Source organism: Lathyrus oleraceus, chromosome 3, assembly GCF_024323335.1.
Source record: "Lathyrus oleraceus cultivar Zhongwan6 chromosome 3, CAAS_Psat_ZW6_1.0, whole genome shotgun sequence".
NCBI lineage: Eukaryota > Viridiplantae > Streptophyta > Magnoliopsida > Fabales > Fabaceae > Lathyrus > Lathyrus oleraceus.
Window position 1 is genome coordinate 209,855,338 of NC_066581.1, and position 21,993 is coordinate 209,877,330.

Here is a 21,993-nt window from a genome sequence, read left to right on the forward strand (position 1 = left end):
ATAATTTTAAGTCATAAAAATAAAATCAATAAAAAAAGTGTGTTAAAATGGACCAGTTAGAATAAATAATTAAAATAAAATATTAATATTAAAAAAATACGAAAATAAAAATTATATAAAATTAAATAAAACGTTAAGAAAAGTGAAAAATATTTTTGGGTAATTTTATGGACGAAGAAAATATTTTAAATAAGAAAAAGAAATATGAAAATGGAAGGATTAATGTTGATGAACATGGTAAGCAAGCGTAGATATATCAAAACATGGCCATGGAAGAGATGATTACTGAAGGTGAGAAAAACAAGAAAGGGGGGGTTTGAATTGTTTGGAAAAATAAGCGCTTTTTCAAAATGAAAATCACACAAGGATTTTATACTGGTTCGCTTATAACACAAAGCTACTCCAGTCCACCCGGCCGAGGTGATTTCGCCTTCAACAAGGACTTAATCCACTAATCTTGAAAGATTGATTACAAACAACGTCTAAGAGAAAGATCTCTTAGTCCTCTCAAGTATACAGACTACACAGAGTCACTTGAGGAAATAAACAAACAATAGATAAAAGATTTATGTAATCTAGAGTGCTTCTAAGAAAGCTAATATTACAATAGTAAGAACAAAGTGATTCACGTTATAAGCAAAAGCTTCGTGAAGATTTAGAGAGCAAGAGTGTTTTCTTGAGCATTGATGTTTCAGTATAATTTTTGCTTGTTCTTCTTCAATGTTGATTGCAGCCCATTTTATATATCAGTGAGGTAGTAGTTGAAACTGATGAGTAATAAAATGAATTTACGCCATAACATAAATAGCTTCTGCCAGGATAACTTTCTCTCCTTGAAATGACTACTTACCACATATAGTACCTTCTTTATTGAAATTGGAGATTAACGTCTCTTTTCTGTATTAGGAAATCCATTTGCAAACCTTTACTTGACTTTAACGTTACTCTTTCATAATTAGCAATTCCATGATCAGAGTCTTCGTGTATCTGAGAATCTTGGAGTCTTGCTTCTGATGTTGATCTCTTTTGAGTTCTGATGGATTCTTCAGATAGCGCTGATAACTTCTGGAGTTTAGACATACGTTTGTTCAGAGTCAGAACTTCTAGAGCTTACTTCTTGTTCAGATGCTTCTGATACTTTGCTGTTTTGCTCAGAGTTAGACTTTCTTGAACGTGTTTCCACTTCAGATGCTTCTGATCATTTGATAATTTGTATCTGATCTGGTTCTGTATCTGATGACGTCATCAGATTTCTTCCTTCTTTCTTTAGAACCCTGCACACTTAGAAACTTTTCGTTAGGGTGCCATTTTTGGTTTCATCCTTTGTTATCATCAAAATCAAGGAATCTGTTGTAGAACAATTTTTGTTCTTACAATCTCCCCCTTTTTGATGATGACAAAACAAACTTAATTAGCAGATGAAACATGAATAATATCAGATCAGATAGACAGAAGCTCCCCCTGAGATAGTGCTAGGGAGTTCAGAAGTTCTTACCAGAGCTTCCAAGCGATGAGGTTTCTTGATACCTTCTGCAATTTCTTAAGTCTAGTGTTAGATAAATTCATTTAAACAATTGTTGCAGAGTGCTTAAGGTATTTAGACAGTATTTTCATTAGAGCTATTAATGACTTCTCCCCCTTTTTGTCAGAATCAAAAAGACATAGCAAAAATAATTAAGAAAAAGACATTGTATTTCAGATAAAAAAGCAACAAGAAACAATCAGAAACAGAGAAAGCAAAAACAAAACAACAGGCAAACAAAATCCTAAGTGCCTAGGGGTTCGGAGGCGGAGGCATTCTTTGAAGCAACATAGCCAGCATGTTCTGAATGTTGTCGTTGACAGTGTCTTGCTTATCCATTCTGGCTCGAAGTTCCTTCTGATCTTTCTTAAGTTCTTCCAGCGTCTGGAGAACCATAGGAACAACAGATGAGGACTCCCCCTGAGTCAGAGCCTGCTGTGCTTCAGCAGCGGCCATTGCTTCAGCTTCAGCAGCAGCTTGTGCTTCAGCTTCGGCAGCAGCAGCAGCATCAGCCAGAGCTTTAGCTTCAGCTTCCTTTACCCTTAGAATTTCAACTTCCCTTGCTTTCTCTTCCTCCAGCCTTCTAGCTTCTTCTTCAGCTTCCTTTGCCAATCTCTCTTCCTCTAGCCTTCTAGCTTCAGCTTCTCTTGCAAGTCTTTCCTGGAGTCTTGCCTCAGCATCTCTGATAAAGTCGTTTCTGACTTGTTCAGAGATGTGCTTCAGTTTAAAAGCCTCAGAGGTCATCCAGCCAATGACTCTGTTCCAGTGTGTCCTTACAGAGTCAGGATCATCACTGACTTCAGAGTTAATGGTCAGAGACTTGACCTTTTGTACTGAAGCCCCAGCGAACAGCATTATGGCTTCCTCAAGGGTAGGTATAGAAAGGTCAGGTTCAGAGGTTTGAGGTGAAGAGGTTGGAGCGCTGAGATTTAAGGTTAGAGGTTCAGATTCTGCTTCAGGTTGAGGTTCAGATCTTTGGGGTGAAGCGTAAAGAGGGTTTAAGTCTAATGGTAAAGGTTCAGTTTCAGCTTCAGGTTCAGGTTCAGCAGAGGTGTTTGGAGGGGTGATATCAGAGGTGTGGAGGTCAGAGGGTTGAGTTTCAGAAGGTTGGTCTTCAGAAGTAATGTTGGTTGTTTGTTCTGGTGGAGGTGAAGTTGCTTCAGATTGTGTTTGTGTTGGTTGTTGTGAAGCAAGGTTTTGAGCCTGAATTTGGGCTAAGGTTGGGGAGTCAGGGTCAGAGTATTCTTGGTCAGAGGAGATTTCAAGGTATGGGGGTGATTCTGGGGCTGAAGATGATGAAGAGGAAGTGGTTTGGTTCAGTTTTTCAGCTTCAGATAAAGGTAGTGTTGTATGGGCAAGATTAAATTTTGGTAGTGAGGTTCTGGTTGTAGAAGGTGGGGTTTCAGAAGTTGTGTATATGGGTGGTGGTGTTGGATTCCATTTGCTGAGAAAAGTTGAAAACTTGTTGTTGTTGAGCATCCATAGTTGAAGAAGAAGAAGGTGAAGATGAAGTGTTTGCAAAAATGCTTCAGAGAGGGTTTGAGAGTGAGTGAGAGTGATAGTGTGTGAAATGTGAGAAAAAGTGTTTAAATACCCTAAACTAAAACACATGCAAAACGACACATTATTCAGCGTTAGCATAAATCACAAGTTAGCACGCTTGGGGGAGACATGATTAAGGCTCATTAATGAGGGTCTAATCCCAACAGTATGCACACTGCTCGAGGAGATCTCAATCGTCTGACCTTTGATTTTCTTCTGGACAGCTGTCTAGAAGTTCTAGGGTTAGACGCTGAGTGCTCCACGTGTTGATGTATCTGTTCTTCAGGAATACCAAAAGGTTGGTTCCTGGAGATTTCTAACCCAGATATCTTCTTAACTGGTAGAAGTATCAGAGTCAGAGGCAGAAACACATTTGTTTATGTCAGAGTCTCATTTTGCATCTTCAGAGCCATACTTCATTCAGGGCAATTTTGAATGTTCAGATTTTCTAAGATGAAAAGAAATCTATCTTCAGCTAGAGGCTTAGTAAAGATATCTGCCCATTGATGATCTGTATCAATGAACTTCAATGTTACTATCCCTTTCTGAACATAGTCTCTGATAAAATGATGTTTTATTTCAATGTGTTTAGCTCTGGAATGTAGAATGGGATTCTTACTTAGACAAATGGCAGCAGTATTATCACAGAAGATAGGAATGTTACTCTCAAAGATTTGCAGATCTTCTAACTGATGCTTCATCCAGAGCATCTGAGTTGTGCACAGTGATGCTGAGATATATTCTGCTTCTGCAGTTGATAGAGCGATAGTTGACTGTCTTTTGCTAGCCCAGGATATTAGATTGTTTCCCAGAAGCTGGCAATTTCCAGATGTGCTTTTTCGTTCTAGTCTATCTCCTGCATAATCTGCATCACAGTAACCAGAAAGTCTATACTCTGATGTTTTCTTATACATCAGGCCTAGGTTAGGAGTTCCTTTCAGATACTTAAGAATTCTCTTAACTGCTGTTAAATGAGATTCTCTAGGATCTGATTGGAATCTGGCACAGAGACAGACACTAAAGAGAATATCAGGTCGAGTAGCAGTCAGATAGAGAAGAGAGCCTATCATACCTCGATAGAGCTTCTGACAAACCTTTGTGCTTACTTCTTCCTTTTCAAGAATGCATGTTGGATGCATTGGAGTTTTTGCAGAGTTACAGTCAGCCATGTCAAATTTCTTCAGAACATCTTTAATATATTTGCTTTGATGAACATATGTAACTTCTGAAGTTTGGTTAATTTGAATTCCCAGAAAGAACTTTAGTTCTTGCATTAAGCTCATTTTAAATTCTGCCTGCATTAACTTAGAGAATTCTTGACAAACAGAGGCGTTAACTGAACCAAAAATAATATCATCAACGTATATCTGGCATATCATGAGATCATTGTTAAGGTTCTTACAGAAAAGTGTGGAGTCAACTTTCCCTCTGATAAAATTGTGTTCCAGAAGAAAATTGCTTAAACGTTCATACCAAGCTCTGGGAGCTTGTTTAAGTCCATATAAAGATTTTTTAAGTTTAAAAACATGTTCTGGAAAATTTGGATTTTCAAAACCTGGAGGTTGGTTAACATACACTTCTTCTGATATATAACCATTAAGGAATGCACTCTTGACATCCATTTGATATAATTTAATAGAATGGTTAATAGCAAAAGATACAAGAAGACGAATAGATTCTAACCTTGCGACTGGAGCAAAAGTTTCATTATAATCAATACCTTCTTGTTGACTATAACCTTGAGCTACCAATCGAGCTTTGTTTCTGATGACTTCTCCTTTCTCATTCAGCTTGTTTCTGAATACCCATCTGGTTCCAATAACGTGAGTGCCTCTGGGCTTTGGAACAAGATCCCAGACATCATTCTTTGTGAATTGATCTAATTCTTCTTGCATGGCTGAAACCCAGTCGTTATCTTGAAGTGCTTCATCACAGGACGTAGGCTCAATCAGAGACACTAGTCCCAGAGGAGTATCTTAAGAGGTCCTGAAGGTAGATCTGGTTCTAACAGGTTCGTCTTTGTTTCCCAGAATCAAATCTTCAGATACATTGATACGACTTTTAACTTTCTTTGGGATTTCTGGGGATTTAATTTCTTCAGAGTTCTGAGTGACAGTTGCTTCTGGAGTTTTATCAGATCCTGCAAGAGTGATTTCTAAATCTGCAAAATCTTCAACTAGCTTTGACTTTTCAGGGTCAAGCTTATCATCAAATCTGACATGAATTGATTCTTCCACAATTTTGGTTTCTGTGTTGTATACTCTGTAGCCTTTAGAGCGTTCTGAGTATCCTAACATAATACATTTCTGTGCTTTGGAATCGAACTTGTTCAGATGTTCTTTAGTGTTTAAGATAAAGCAAGAACATCCAAAAGGATGAAAATATGAAATATTTGGTTTTCTTCCTTTACACAGTTCATAGGGAGTCTTTTCCAGAATAGGTCTTATAGAGATTCTATTCTGAATGTAACATGCTGTATTTACAGCTTCTGCCCAAAAATGCTTTGCCACATTAGATTCATTGATCATGGTTCTGGCCATCTCTTGGAGTGTCCTATTCTTCCTCTCTACAACTCCATTTTGTTGTGGAGTTCTAGGGCAGGAGAAATCATGGGATATTCCATTAGAGTCAAATAATTCTTCAAAATCTTTGTTTTCAAATTCTCCACCATGATCACTTTTGACTCTAATAATTTTAGCATCAAATTCTTTTTGCACTTTGGAGCAGAGACTAGTGAATACAGAGTGAGACTCACTCTTGTGCTTTAGGAATTTCACCCATGTCCAGCGACTGTAATCATCAACAATGACTAGTCCATACTTCTTTCCATTGACTGATGTTGTTTTCACAGGACCAAATAAGTCAATATGGAGAAGTTCCAGAGGCTTAGAGGTAGAAACAACATTTTTCTTTTTAAAGGATGTTTTTGAAAATTTTCCTTTCTGCTATGCTTCACACAGAGCATCTGAAGAAAACTTCAGTTTAGGTAGGCCTCTGACTAACTCAAGTTTGTTTAGCTGAGAAAGTTTCCTCATGCTAACGTGGCCCAAACGTCTATGCCACACCCATTGCTCTTCGTGAACAGTCATCAGACATTTAACATTTTGTTCTTTTAAATCAGAAAGATTAATTTTATAAATGTTGTTTTTCCTCTTGCCTGTGAAAAGGACAGAGCCATTGTTCTGATTAATGGCTTTACATGTTTTTTGATTAAAGATTACATCATAACCGTTATCACTTAATTGACTTATGGATAACAAGTTATGCATTAATCCTTCTACATAAAGAACATCAGATATAGAGGGAAGAGTACCATTACCAATAGTTCCGGAGCCTCTGATCCTTCCTTTCTGATCTCCTCCGAAGCCTACAAATCCAGCGTCTTTAAGTTCCAGACTTTGGAACATAGACTTTCTTCCCGTCATGTGTCGCGAGCATCCAGAGTCCAGGTACCATGACTGGTGTCTGAACTTTGCTGCATAGGATATCTGCAACATAGATAATCTTATCTTTCGGTACCCAGAATCTCTTGGGTCCTTTCAGATTAGTTTTCCCAGAGTTTCTTATAACTTTGGGTTTTCTAGCATTTTTAAATTTTTGTTCTTGTGTGTGTGTATAATGATATGAAAAGGGAGATTTAAATTGGTCACTGGTAGAAGTTTTATCTTCCTTAGGATCATACCCAATTCCCTTTTTATTGTTCCGACTTACTCCATAAATCATGGATGCCATAATACTCCTATCTATCCCATTCTTCAGAAATTCTTGAAAGGCTTCTTCGTATTCATAAATTATTTTATTTGAAGTTTGTGGTGCTTGAGACAACGCTTCTTCTAATTCTAAGCTTTTTCTCTTTGCTCCATCTCTTTCTAATGTTAAAGATCTGATTGTATCTTCTCGCGCTAGAATTGTCATCTCAAGCTTGCCACATTCTTCAAATTTTGCTTTAAGACAGCCTTTTATGTTTTTAAGCTTTTGTTTTAATTTCTGATATGAGCTAAGAGTTTCTGACAAGCATGATTCTAGATCAGATCGAGAGAGTTCAGAGAATACCTCTTCAAATTCTTCATCTGAGCTGCTCCTGGATGTGGTAGCCATAAGTGCCACGTTGGCCTTTTCATCAGAGTCAGATTCTGATGACCCAGATTCACTATCATCCCAGGTAGCCATTAATCCTTTCTTTGTCCTGAAGGTATTCTTCTTGAAACTTTCTTTTCTAGGATTGTCTTTCTTTAGCTTGGGGCATTCATTCCTGTAGTGACCTGTTTCTTTACATTCATAACAAGTAATATCTTTGTTAGTTTTACCTTTTGAGGTTGATTCTGATCGATCCCCTCTGGGTCTTGATCTTCTGAAGTTGTTGTTCCTCTTTTTCCAGAGTTGTTTAACTCTTCTGGTCAGGAGGCATAATTCTTCTTCATCATCAGAATCTTCTGGTTCAGAGTCATCAGTATCTTCAGTTTCTGCCTGGAGAGCTTTGGTTCTGTCAGGTTTGCGTCTTTCATATCTGGATTTTAATGCTACGGACTTGTTCCTTTTCTGAGGCTCATCTTCCTCTAGTTCTATCTCATGGCTTCTGAGAGAACTGACAAGTTCTTCAAGACTGATATTGTTCAGATCCTTTGACAGCTTCAGAGCAGTAACCATGGGTCTCCATTTCTTTGGCAGACTTCTGACTATCTTTTTGACGTGGTCTGCAGTTGTGTATCCTTTGTCTAGAACCTTGAGACCTGCAAACAGAGTTTGGAATCTAGAGAACATTACCTCTATGACTTCACCATCTTCCATTTTGAAAGCTTCATATTTCTGGATAAGCGCCAGAGCCTTTGTCTCTTTGACTTGAGAGTTTCCTTCATGAGTCATCCTCAGAGAGTCAAGTATGTCTTTGGCTGTTTCTCTATTGGTGATCTTTTCATACTCGTTGTAAGATATAGCATTGAGGAGTATGGTTCTGGCCTTGTGATGATTCTTGAAAACTCGCTTCTGATCATCTGACATCTTACTTCTGGGAACTTCAGCTCCATCTTCTGTGACAGGAGGTTTGTATCCATCTGTGACAATGTCCCAGAGATCAGCATCATAGCCTAGAAAGAAACTTTCAATTCTATCTTTCCAGTAATCGAATTTCTCTCCATCAAAGACAGGAGGCTTAGCATTGTAACTATCCTTTTCATTTGTGTGGGCCATAGTTTTTCTCGTTCTGGATCTCTCTACACTGTTAAGTGTTTGATTAGAAAATCAATAACAGAGCCGGAGCTTTGATACCAATTGAAGGTGAGAAAAACAAGAAAGGGGGGGGTTGAATTGTTTGGAAAAATAAGCGCTTTTTCAAAATGAAAATCACACAAGGATTTTATACTGGTTCGCTTATAACACAAAGCTACTCCAGTCCACCCGGCCGAGGTGATTTCGCCTTCAACAAGGACTTAATCCACTAATCTTGAAAGATTGATTACAAACAACGTCTAAGAGAAAGATCTCTTAGTCCTCTCAAGTATACAGACTACACAGAGTCACTTGAGGAAATAAACAAACAATAGATAAAAGATTTATGTAATCTAGAGTGCTTCTAAGAAAGCAAATATTACAATAGTAAGAACAAAGTGATTCACGTTATAAGCAAAAGCTTCGTGAAGATTTAGAGAGCAAGAGTGTTTTCTTGAGCGTTGATGTTTCAGTATAATTTTTGCTTGTTCTTCTTCAATGTTGATTGCAGCCCATTTTATATATCAGTGAGGTAGTAGTTGAAACTGATGAGTAATAAAATGAATTTACGCCATAACATAAATAGCTTCTGCCAGGATAACTTTCTCTCCTTGAAATGACTACTTACCACATATAGTACCTTCTTTATTGAAATTGGAGATTAACGTCTCTTTCAGTATTAGGAAATCCATTTGCAAACCTTTACTTGACTTTAACGTTACTCTTTCATAATTAGCAATTCCATGATCAGAGTCTTCGTGTATCTGAGAATCTTGGAGTCTTGCTTCTGATGTTGATCTCTTTTGAGTTCTGATGGATTCTTCAGATAGCGCTGATAACTTCTGGAGTTTAGACATACGTTTGTTCAGAGTCAGAACTTCTAGAGCTTACTTCTTGTTCAGATGCTTCTGATACTTTGCTGTTTTGCTCAGAGTTAGACTTTCTTGAACGTGTTTCCACTTCAGATGCTTCTGATCATTTGATAATTTGTATCTGATCTTGTTCTGTATCTGATGACGTCATCAGATTTCTTCCTTCTTTCTTTAGAACCCTGCACACTTAGAAACTTTTCGTTAGGGTGTCATTTTTGGTTTCATCCTTTGTTATCATCAAAATCAAGGAATCTGTTGTAGAACAATTTTTGTTCTTACAATTACCTAATGGAAAATAGAAATGGAATGGAATCTAATATGTAATGAAGCTTTGCCTCCTTGCCACGAAATTCCAATTGCTCCTTTAGGGTTAGGGTTTCAGCTTCTTAAATAGGATGGATTAGGTGTTCTCATGGGCTTTTTAATAAGTGATTTATCCATAAGAATAAAAGTGTGAAGTCAGGTGTAAAATGTTGTTATTTTGGGCCAAACTTAAGTGAATGGATGTCCAATGTATGGCCAAAAGAGGTAAAAAAAAGGTGACTGGTTTGTGCAGTATGCTTAGAAAATCTGATTGGGCCAGCCAGGCCCAAAATCTGCCTAGAAAATCAAGTCATGGTGCCCACTTTAAATGAAGGTATCTCTCAAACCATGGATCCAAATGAGATGATTCCAAAAGGATGTGAAATAGGACATGGCAAGGTACAATTGTTGTGAAGAAAGTATTTTCAAATAATTCCTTGAAGTGCAAGAAAACTGGCCAAGAAGTCTTGACAAATTTTGAAGATTTTGGACTTAGAAATTTTTCTAAGTGTCCTAAAAAAATGTCTCACTTTGACTAAGCATAACTTTCTCAATTCTAATCCAAATGGAGTAAACTATATATCTATAGAAAGCTTGGAACAAGAGGAACAACTTTCATGTTGGAGACATTTTCAAATGGAGCTTTTATCTTGATGCAAAATGGGCTTAAAGTGAGTGCAACGATCATGAAAACTTGCCCTAAATGGAAAGTCAACCATTTCCAAATTAAGTAACTTTTCCAATTCCTAATTAAATGATGAATCCATGATCCAACCTTGATCAAATTTCACATGTAGGATCCCCTAGGCATGGATTTTGAGATTCCACTCTCAAAATGTCAGGAGTTGACTTTTCTGGCCCCACAGTTGACTTTTCCTAAACTGTCTGATTCTCGATTCCATTGATCAATTGAAGCACTTCTAGCTCAAATAAAGAGCTGATTTTTTGTATGTAGACCCTTGTGGACATATGGAGGGCCATGGAAAAGAGTTTCACCCATAGAATCAGAAATAAACTGATTTTATACCAAACCCTAGTTTTAGGGCAAAATGATCAGGAACTAATTGCACTGATTGCCATTGGATCTTTCTGAGATAATTGTGAATCTTCCTAGGACAATATGCCTCTCTACTAATGACATAGATGAGCTCCTCTACTTCCAACCAAACATTGCCTGTTGCAGGTAGCCATGAAACCCTAATTTCTGATTAAATCCAGATGAACACTCTGATAGCTTTGAATCCTTCACTGATGAACTGAGGACCATAATAAGATACTTGGACCCCCCTGAGACCATTGAGACTTGTATACTTAGAATGTGAAGTCCAATTCTTAATCTTGCTTTGTGTGGGCTCCTTCTATTAAGGAGTGATCGATCAAAACCTGATCTCCATGTCACTAATGCAGGATGCAATGAGTATGACCTAATATGATGCTAATGAAGTGTAAAACATAATCCCATGCTTCCAGGAAAAATGAAGGGTAAATTTTGGGGTATTACAAAAATGTTGCCACAAAGGAAAAAGAATTAAGAGAGACTGAAAGTCCACATAAGCATAATGCATTCCGTAAGGAAAACTCACTGGGGAGACAGAGACTCTAAGGGGACAAGAGGGTTGTGCGTCGGCCAGGCTATGACTTAGAAACCGCTGGGGGACACGAGGGATTCCATGAAAATAAATCAATGGAAAGACTCAGTCGGGGAATCAAAGGACATCTGTGGGGGGGAGTGAGTAGATCAGAATAAAGCTGAAATACTCTAGCCAAGCAGGAAACGGTGAGTTCACTAAGGAAATATGCACACACACTCAACTGGGGAAGAAATGATCTTCAACACAGGAGTAACAAAAGTATATTATCCAATACTGGTTACTGGGTAAGGAGATAACACACTCTGACAGGGAGGACATCCGTTACCGGTTAGGGTAAGCATATCAAGGATGACTCGCTGAGGGTAGCCAGGAGGCGTATTCATTACCGGTTACTGGGTAAGAATAAACTGCTGGGAAAAAGCCAAAATAGGATTTACAACTACCAGTTACAGGGCAGAAGACCAAAAAAGGAGAATATTTGTCACCGGTTAGGATGAACATATCAAGGATAGACTCAAAGGAAAGAAAACCTGTCATCGGTTAAGATGAACATATCAAGGATAGACTTGCCTGGGGATGTTAAGGAGGATACCTGTCATCGGTTAAGATGAACATATCAAGGATAAACCACCTGAACAAAGTAGGAATTACATCTATCGAATGTTAGATAGAATACCAAAGAGAATATCCGTCATCGATTAGGATGAACATATCAAGAATAAACTCTGCAAGCAGGATTTACAATTACCGGTTACTGGACAGAAGACCGCAAAGAGAAGGAAACCTGTCACTGGTTAGGATGAACATATCAAGGATTAACTCTCTAGGGAAGAAATAGGGGTTACAACTACCTTTTTACTGGGTAGAATACCAAAAAAAATAGGATATTCGTCACCGGTTAAGATGAACATATCAAGGATAAACTCAAAGCAGAGGAAGAAAATATATGTCATCGGTAAGGATGAACATATCAAGGATATACTTCCTGGGGAAACGTGAAAATGAATCCGCTGAGGAGAAAAGGGGTTATTCTTGTCGGGTATTGGACAGAAGTAACAAATTGCAAACTAAGAAGAATATTACCAATTACTGGATAATAGACTCTTAGAGGACCAAGGGCATATATCTAGGTAAGATCTAGAGAGAAACGGTCAATCAAGACTCACTCTGATGAGGATATAACTCAAGGGGAGTGGTTCCATCCAGATAATCAACTGGGGAGGAAACTGAAATAATAATCATCCACGAGGAAATAACTCAGTGGGGAATAAGAGAAAGGTTAAAGTCTTTATGCTTAAGGGGCTGACACTCTATAATTGAAGGAGGGCAGACACACCGAACCTGCATGGAGATAAAGTACCACCATAGCAGAGAGTCAAAATAACAATGAATCACAAGGTGTAATGATGCAATATTGAAATTTATGAATATGTATATGTATATATGATGATCATGCTGACAAACGATCGCAAAAGATACAAATGTCACTGATTTGAATCATTGATACAATTCTTGGCCAATCCACACAAGAGGGAAACAGCTGCTGGAGAAGGGATCAAACATCTCGAAGGCTTGATCCTAGCTGAGGAGAGAACAAGGATCTGCTGAGGAAACTATTATCAGGCCTACAGGGAATTTTAGGTCAACACCATATCACATGGGAGACAACCCTGCAGGGGATAAACACAATAGCTGCTCAGAATCAGAGAACCACTATGACTAGGGACGAATCTGATGATGATTTATGGAGAAGCAAAATTCTGCCGAAACCGTGCAAACTGCCGAAATAACACGCCTACAACCCAAGGGAGGCTAACAAACTCGGATGGGGAAACCAACAAAAATCGGATGCTAAAAGGGCTTCCGCGGATGAAACAGGGATCACGCCAACTGCTTGGGGAAAACCAATAATGCTCCACATTTATGGCTTACTATTTTCAAACCGTTGTTGCTATTCTTTTAAAATGAAATCGATTGCTTAAAAATAACTGCTTTTATATATTTAAGAAAATATGATTTTAATTTAAAATTTAATTTCAAAAATGATCATAATAAAATTTAAGTCTATTTGGCTGAATTAAACCAGAGTATAAACAATTGGATAAAAAGCTCGACTTTATTTAATGGAATGGTAGTCTGTAAATTACAAGACTCCATAGATCTTTACAAAAGTTGAAAAGATTGTAATTTACATTTAAAAGGGCTACATTGAATACAATGATCATTGATCCTTCTACCAACTCTTGATATCCACTGTGCTCTTGGCCGCCACTGGAGATAATGAACCGGACTGAACGAAAATTGCTCAAGAATGTCTTTAAAATTGAAGATCAGCAGGATGTTGTTACTTGCCATGATCCCAAATTTTTGCATAAATTGCCCTAAGGTGGCGTACGCAGTTTATCGGGACAATTCTTTTTCTGTTTTATGTCTCTAACTTTTGCCTGGGTCGCCCTTTCAGGTTCAATCCACCGAGACGCTCATTTTTGCTTAAGCCGCCCTTTCGGGTTTTTAACTTAGCGAGTTGTTCTTTTCTTTTTTAGGCGAAGTATTTCTTGACTGCATCTGCATTCACAGGACGAGTGAACTCTTCACCATCCATAGTTGTAAGAATCAAAGCGTTGTCTAAAAAGGCTCTCTTAACAACATATGGGCCTTCATAATTAGGAGTCCACTTGCCCCTAGAATCTGGTTTGAAAGATAGGATTTTCTTGAGCACAAGGTCACCTCTCTGAACACACGAGGTATGACCTTTTTATCAAAAGTTTTCTTCATCCTTTGCTAGTATAACTGACCATAGCACATGGAAGTTAACCTCTTCTCTTCAATCAAATTCAGCTGATCAAATCTGGTTTGACACCATTCAGCTTCAGTCAACTTGGCTTCCATCAAGACACGCAGTGATGGGGTCTCAACTTCTACTGGGAGCATAGCTTCCATACCATAAACAAGTGAGAAAGGAGTTACCCCTGTTGAAGTGCGGATGGATGTACGATATCCTTGCAAAGCAAATGGGAGCATATCATGCCATTCCTTGTACGTCACAACCATCTTCTGAATGATCTTCTTGATGTTCTTATTTGCAGCTTCAACAGCCCCATTCATCTTGGGTATGTAGGGAGAATAATTATGGTGTACAATCTTGAAGTCTTTGCAAAGAGCTTCACCATATTATTATTCAAGTTCGAACCATTATCAGTAATAATCTTTCTTGGCACACCATACCGGCATATAATCTTATTCTTGATAAACCTCACAATAACTTGCTTGGTTACATTCACATATGATATTGCTTCAACCCATTTTGTGATGTAATCAATTTCCACCAAAATGAAACGATGTGCATTCGAAGCTTTGGGCTCAATCATGCCAATCATATCAATTCCCCACATGAAGAAAGGCCATGGAGAGGAAATAACGTTCAATAGTGTCGAAGGAACATAAATTTTATCTATATAAATTTGACACTTGTTGTATTTCTTCACAAACTTGTAACAGTCAGATTTCATTGTCAGCCAATAGTAACCTACTCACAACATCTTCTTTGCCATAGCATGTACATTGGAATGAGTATCAAAGGAACCTTCATGGACTTCAGCCATCAACAGGTCTGCCTCGTGTCTATCCACGCATCTGATTAAAACCATATTGAAATTTCTCTTGTAAAGCACATCACCATTCACGTAGAAATTGTCGGCTTATCTTCTCAAAGTCTTATTATCTTTCAAAGATGCCCCAGACGGGTAAATCTGACTTTGGAGGAAACATTTGATATCAAAATACCACGGCTTCTCATCTTTGATCTCTTCAACGGAAAACACATAAGTTGGCATATCAAGATGCATCACAATCAGATTGGGAACCTAATTCCAATACTTCGCCATAATCATTGAAGTCAATTTTGCAAGAATATCTGCCATCTGGTGTTCATCTCGAGGGATATGATGAAACTCAACCTTTGTAAAGAAAGTTGAAATACTCCTCGCATAATCTCTATATGGTATCAAACCGGGTTGATTCGTCTCTCATTCACCTTTGATCTGATTCACAATCAAAGCTGAATCTCCATAGATGTCTAAGTACTTGATTCTGAGATCAATGGCCTCTTCAAGCCCCATAATGCAAGCTTCATACTCAGCCATATTATTTGTACACTTGAAAGGCAATCTAGATATAAATGGAAAATGCGTGCCTTGAGGAGTAATAATCACTTCCCCAATGCCATTACCATATTGATTAACAGCTCCATCAAATACCATGCCCCAACGGGAACCAGGTTCTGGCCCTTCTTAAAGCAATGGTTCATTACAATCTTCCATTTTCGAGTACAAGATCTCTTCATCAGGAAAATCATATTGTACTGACTGGTAATCTTCAATCGGTTGGTGAGCCAAATGGTCAGCCAAGACACTACCTTTGATCACTTTCTGAGATCGGTATTCAATATCATACTCTGATAACAACATCTGCCAACAGGCAATCCTCCAAGTTAAAGCAGGCTTCTCAAAAATATACCTTATTGGATCCATTTTGGATATCAACCAAGTGGTATGAGTCAACATATACTGACGCTTAGCAGCCCAAGCCAATGCGCAACAAGTCTTCTCAAGCATAGAATATCGAGTCTCACAATTAGTGAATTTCTTACTGAGGTAGTAAATTGCATATTCTTTCTTTCCAATCTCATCTTGCTAACCTAGAACACAACCCATACTCTTATCAAGCACAATCAAATACATGATCAAGGGTCTTCCTTCAATAGGTGGAGACAGAATCAGAGGCTCAAGCAGATACTCTTTGATACTTTCAAAAGCTTTTTGGCATTCCTCGGTCCAATCACAAGACTGATCTTTCCAAAGAAGCTTGAATATAGGTGCATATGTGGCAGTCATGTGTGAAATTAATCTTGAGATATAATTCAAGCGGCCAAGAAAACCTCTAACTTGCTTCTCAATTTTGGGCGCAGACATCTTTTGTATTGGTTTGACCTTGGCAGGATCAAGCTCAATACCCTTCTCGCTGACATTAAAGCCCAACAACTTACCAGAACGAACACCAAATGTACATTTATTGGGATTCAAGCGGAGTTTATACTTCCTCAAGCGCTGGAATAGCTTCAACAAATGCTCAACATGTTCCTCTTCATCAATGGATTTAGCAATCATATCATCGACATAGACTTTGATCTCTTTATGCATCATATCATGAAAAAGAGTAGTCATTTCTCTCATGGAAGTTGCACTAGCATTCTTTAAACCGAAAGGCATCACTCTATAACAGAATGTTCCCTAAGGTGTAATGAATGTGGTCTTCTCCGTATCTTTGGGTGCCATCTTGATCTGATTATATCCGGAAAATCCGTCCATAAACAAAAAGACTTTGAATTTAGTTATATTGTCTACCAACATATCAACGTGTTACAGAGGGAAATCATATTTTGGACTGGCTATATTCAAATCTCTATAATCAACACACATACGTGCTTTTCCATCTTTCTTCGGAACAGGCACAATATTGGCAACCCACTGCGGATACTCAGCGGTAACAAGGAAACCGACATCAATCTACTTTTGCACCTCTTCTTTGATCTTCACTGCCATATCAGGATGAGTCCTCCTCAATTTCTGCTTGACTGGCGGACATTCTTGCTTCAACGGAAATCTATGCTCCATAATCTCAGAATCCAAACCATGCATATCTTGATAGGACCAAGCAAACACGTCTGAATACTCTCGGAGAAGATCAACGAACCCCTTCTTAACCTCTAGACACAATTAAGGCCCAATCTTGACTTCCTTCACATCATCCTCGGAACCCAAGTTGACTAACTCAATCTGCTCTTCGAACGGCTAAATGGATTTTTTCTCGTGCTCAAGTAGACGAGACAATTCATCAGACACTTCTTCATCATCTTCTTCCTCGGCCTCAAACACAGGGAATTCAAAGTTTGGAGAAGGAGTAGGATCATTGTATTCAATGGGTTTAGAAACCAACCTGCATAATGATTTGATATTTTGATTTTAGAGAAGTGAATTATTACCAAATATTATGCATATGGACTAATTATTTATTTATGTTTTTTGTGATTACCATTTTCAGAATAAAGCAAAAAAGTAAAAATAAAACATCATAGATGTGGATGAATAGAATTATATTTTATTGATGATCAAAATTGAAAATGCCCAAACAATGTTCACTTCTCCCTTAGGCATAGGAGAAGGGTTTTCAAAAACAAATAAAAGCAATTACTTAGATCGATGCACAATAATAGGAACATCAACAGCAGTCCAATTGTTGCAAGCTTTTCCATGCGTCACAAAATTGGTGCAGTCTTCATCTTCATCACCCTCGATCACAGCAGCTAAGTGTTGTTCATTACCATGAATAAACCCTCCGCTACGGAAACTGGGTTGCACATCTTCAGCTCTAATCACAGATGAACCTCGTTGGAATCCCAAACCAGCTCTGTCTTGTTGTCGGCGACCTCTACCATCTGGCCCCACTGATTAGAATTACCGTCTTCAACAATTTTCTGCGCATCTTTGAATGAGGACATAGGTGCCCCAACTCTCTTTTTCTCAGCAATAGATAGAGCTTGGAATAGAGTTCCAATCTCATCCTTAGCTTCTACATAATAGAAAGACGACAGGTGGCTTACCAACAAAGCCTTCTCCCCACCGACGATAACCAGCTTTCCATTCTTGACAAACTTCAATTTCTAATGCAATATTGACGTAACAGCTCCTGCCTCATGTATCCATGGCCTTCCTAATAAGCAGCTATAGGCTGGGTGGATATCCATTACTTGGAAAGTAATTTGGAAATCACTCGGACCTATCTTCACAGGAAGGTCCACTTCACCGATCACAGTTTTGCAAGAACCGTCAAATGCTTTGACGATCATGCCACTATATCTCATTGGAGCTCCTTGATATGACAGCCTGGACATAGTTGATTTCGGGAGTACGTTCAATGAAGAACCAGTATCAACCAAAACATTTGACAGAGTGTCCTCCTTGCAGTTCATTGAAATGTGTAAAGCCAAATTGTGACCCTCCTCAGGGAGTTCTTCGTCACAAAAGCTCAAGTTGTTACAGGAAGTGATGTTAGCCATAATATGATCAAACTGATCCACCGTAACATCATGTTCCACATAAGCTTGTTCTAACACTTTCTGTAGTGCTTCTCTGTGCGCTTCAGAATTCATAAGCAGAGACAACACTGAAATCTTAGAGGGAATTTGGAGCAGCTGCTCCACCATATTGAATTCACTTTTCTTAATTAAACGAAGCACCTCATCATCTTCGTTAGGCTTCAAACCGATGGATTCACCATACTGACACTTCGGAGCGCTAACTGGATCTACTGCAGGCACTTCCACCTTCTTACCAACTGAACAGTCTTCTACATTCTTTGGGAACACCGGCCCAAAAACACGACCGCTATGGGTCACCTTCGTAACATCAGCAATGCTCACAATAGAACTGGTCGTAGGAAAAGAACCTCTTGACCATTCTCTAGCATGGTAGCATTATACTGATACGGAACAGCTTTATCGGATGCATACGGGAGGGGGCCCGCTAACCATATAACCAACGATGATACCGATCTATTGCTGACACTATTGTTGCTGCTACTGTCATACTGGATCACTATTCTTTCTGGAGTCTTAAATATTGGAACTATAACATTGACATCGTCACCTAAGTGATGGGATTGGAAGATCTGAATCATACATTCATCCATCAACCTCTCGATGTCTCTCTTTACAATCACACAACCTCGAGAATTGACACTGCAAATTACAAAACCATCACGATCATGCTCACAATCACTAACCAAACAGATATCCTTGTGCATTCTCACCAGGGACCTTCTAATGAAACGGACATCGTATATTTTGAATTCCCCAGGACAACCGTCCACCATATTAACAGATGAATTTCCATGGGCAGGTAGTGGGTTAGCTTTGACATTCGGTGCGCGGTCCTCAATGGACACCATTCCACTATTTACCAGCTTTTGGACTTCATACTTCAGGGGGTAGTGTAAGACCCCAATTTTGACCCAAAGATCCCTCATGTCATCTCATCATATGCATTAGCATTGGGATCACACCTTGGCATCCTCCTTACCCCTCATTCATTGGGTTTGTATTGGGAGAGATCACCAAGCACCATATAATTGTATCATACTTTGTATTTTACTAACCAAAATACCAAAAATATGTCTTTGCATTTGTCTAACTCTTTTATAGGTAGGGCACATGCTCACCTTAGATCTATTAAGCTCATATCTAGGGTTTAAGACCCTCATTGCTAAGAGCTCAATCAAGAATTGGTTTCAAATGGCTCTAGGCATCATATTTGGATCCCCATGAGCTTCACATGTTATTTTGATCAAGAAATCATCAAGATTTATGAATTGGTTTGCCTTGGAAACCCTAGTTCATCTGGGTATCTTGTGTAACTTCTTCAACAAGCTTCTTCAACAATTGATCAAATATTTCAATGGATACTTAAAATTTCATCATCTTATGCATATATTTTCCTCCTTGAGTCCCAAAAGACAAGAGAATTGCAAGTTATCAAGTTGGTTGATGGTGGTTGACCAGAGGAAGTCAACTAATAAAAACTGGAGTTCGCTAGACCCTATCTCCTACAATGTTTGTCATATGAAAATGATTCCAAGAGAAAGGTTACTATAAATGACACTACAAACAACTTTAATGTTGAGGTCTAGAGTTATTTTTGCTTGTAAAGTCATTTTTTATGGTGAAAGATTATAGGTCATTTTGTCTAAACCCTAATTTGGAGGTGAACTTCCCAAGGCCATAACTTGCTAAATCTTTATGAGATGAAAGATTTCCAAGTTTCAAAATCAAATTCAAGATGTATACTTCAACTTTTATGTTTGGAGTAAGAGCTAATTCAAATTTTATGACCATGTGATATGAGGATACATTATAGGTCATTTTGGACTAATACCATTGAACAAGTGATTTTCCTCAACTTCAAAAATGCCTAACTCCTTCATCTTAAATCGAAATTAGGTCAAATTTATGACCATTTTTAAGGACTTTGAAAGAGATACAACTTTAATGAAGAAACGTTTCTCATTTGAAGCTCACATAAAAAGTTAGCCAAGGTGGAATAAGTGAACATATGGCTTGACACTTAGAAATGTTTTTGATATGTTTAATTTTCCAAACTTCCACCTCAAAATTCATCATAACACAAGCTTCAAATGAAAAAGTGTTCAACATGAAAGTTGTTCCTATTTATCTAACCTTTCCAAAAAGTCCAATTTCATCCATTTTGGACAAGATTTGAATGGGTTGTGCATGGCTTGAACATTGCATCATCATTTGGCAAGATTGAACTTCAAACTTCCATGCATAATTGCCTAGCATTCCAACATGACTTTAGCAATGCTTACACGTGATTTTGGACCTGAAGGAATGATTTCATGGGCCTGTACACGCCCATGAACCCATGCATCACACCTTGCTATTTTTGGATTCCATGTTCAAGTGTGAACATATCAATTAAATTGGCTATAAATAGAGACCTCTAGGCTTAGAACAAAGGACCCTGCGCGCCAGCTTTGATTCCAAGCTTTTAAACCCTTCCATTTGAGAGGACAACTTTGATAATTTCCATTGGAAATTGAGTTTGAATCTCACTATTTTGAGATTCAAATCTCCAAGGATCCAATGCCTTTTGATCATTCTATTCTACTCCTGCAAGCATTCTGAGCAAGATCAAGCACAAGCAAGAGCAAGACCAATCGAATTCAGACCTGCATTGAAGGTATTTTCCAGAAAATTTCATCTCTTCGATTCTCACTCAATTCTCCATAATTCTCTTGGATCTTTGGTTGTCTGAAGTCCTACCAATATAGGCAACAAGATTGAGTTGCTTTGAGGTCAAATCGAAGCAACTCAGGTCGTGCACCTCAAATTTCAACTCCTTGTATCTCTCAATATACTTGGAGTTAGGATAAATTGAGGCCATATTTGAGCTCAGTGCCATTTTTACTTTAAAATCATCTCCTTTTTTTTAATTTTGGTGATGGTTATGACTGAACCAGTCCGGTGAGGCTCACCGGAGAAGGAGACTGGAGTTTTGGCTCCAGTGATGAGTTGGCAGTCCTCAGAACCACAGGATCCATTTGAAATTATTTAATATTAAGCGTTGGTTTAAATTACCATTGTTGTGGCGCGCTGACTCAAGTCCATGATGGATTGCGCGCTTGTGACCACTTTATATGCCACCTCAATCAATGAGGGAGATCAAGTGGTCCATGTTTTTTCTAATTTTTTTTATTTTCCTTTTATTTGTTTTATTTTCATTAATTCATATTAATTTTAATATTGATCCAAAAAATACGAGTTTCACCAAAAAAAAAAATCCTCTTTCATTTTCTTATTTAAAATTATATTTTGGATCATTATTAATATTTTTCATGATTTAATTGATTTTATGGATATTTTTAATTGTTTAAAAATAGTTTTATGTTTTCAAAAATTATGAAATTTTTTCTCCAAGGTCATTTGACCTTGTTTGACCTATGATAAATCTCATGGAAATTTCTTTGGTGTTTTGACGAGGTTTTAGGAATTTGACAAACCATAATTTAATTTAATGCATATTTTAGTTGATTTTAATTATTTAAATGCAAAATAAATTATGTTGAGCTTCTAATTTTGACTTGTTGAGTTTGACTTATGTTGTTGGGTCTTGGTCAAGGTTGATTTGACTTTGTTGAGTTAAGATCACTGGATTTAGGGGATTGATGAAATGTACTTTCATCTCCCAAAATGAATGAATGATCTTAATTTGGTAAAAGTCCTCATTTGACCAATTTGTGTTGATTCTATTTCCCCTTCCTCTTTATAGCATTCCCCTTCTCTATTCATTCATGTCATGGACCTATGATATCTCTAGATCCTAAG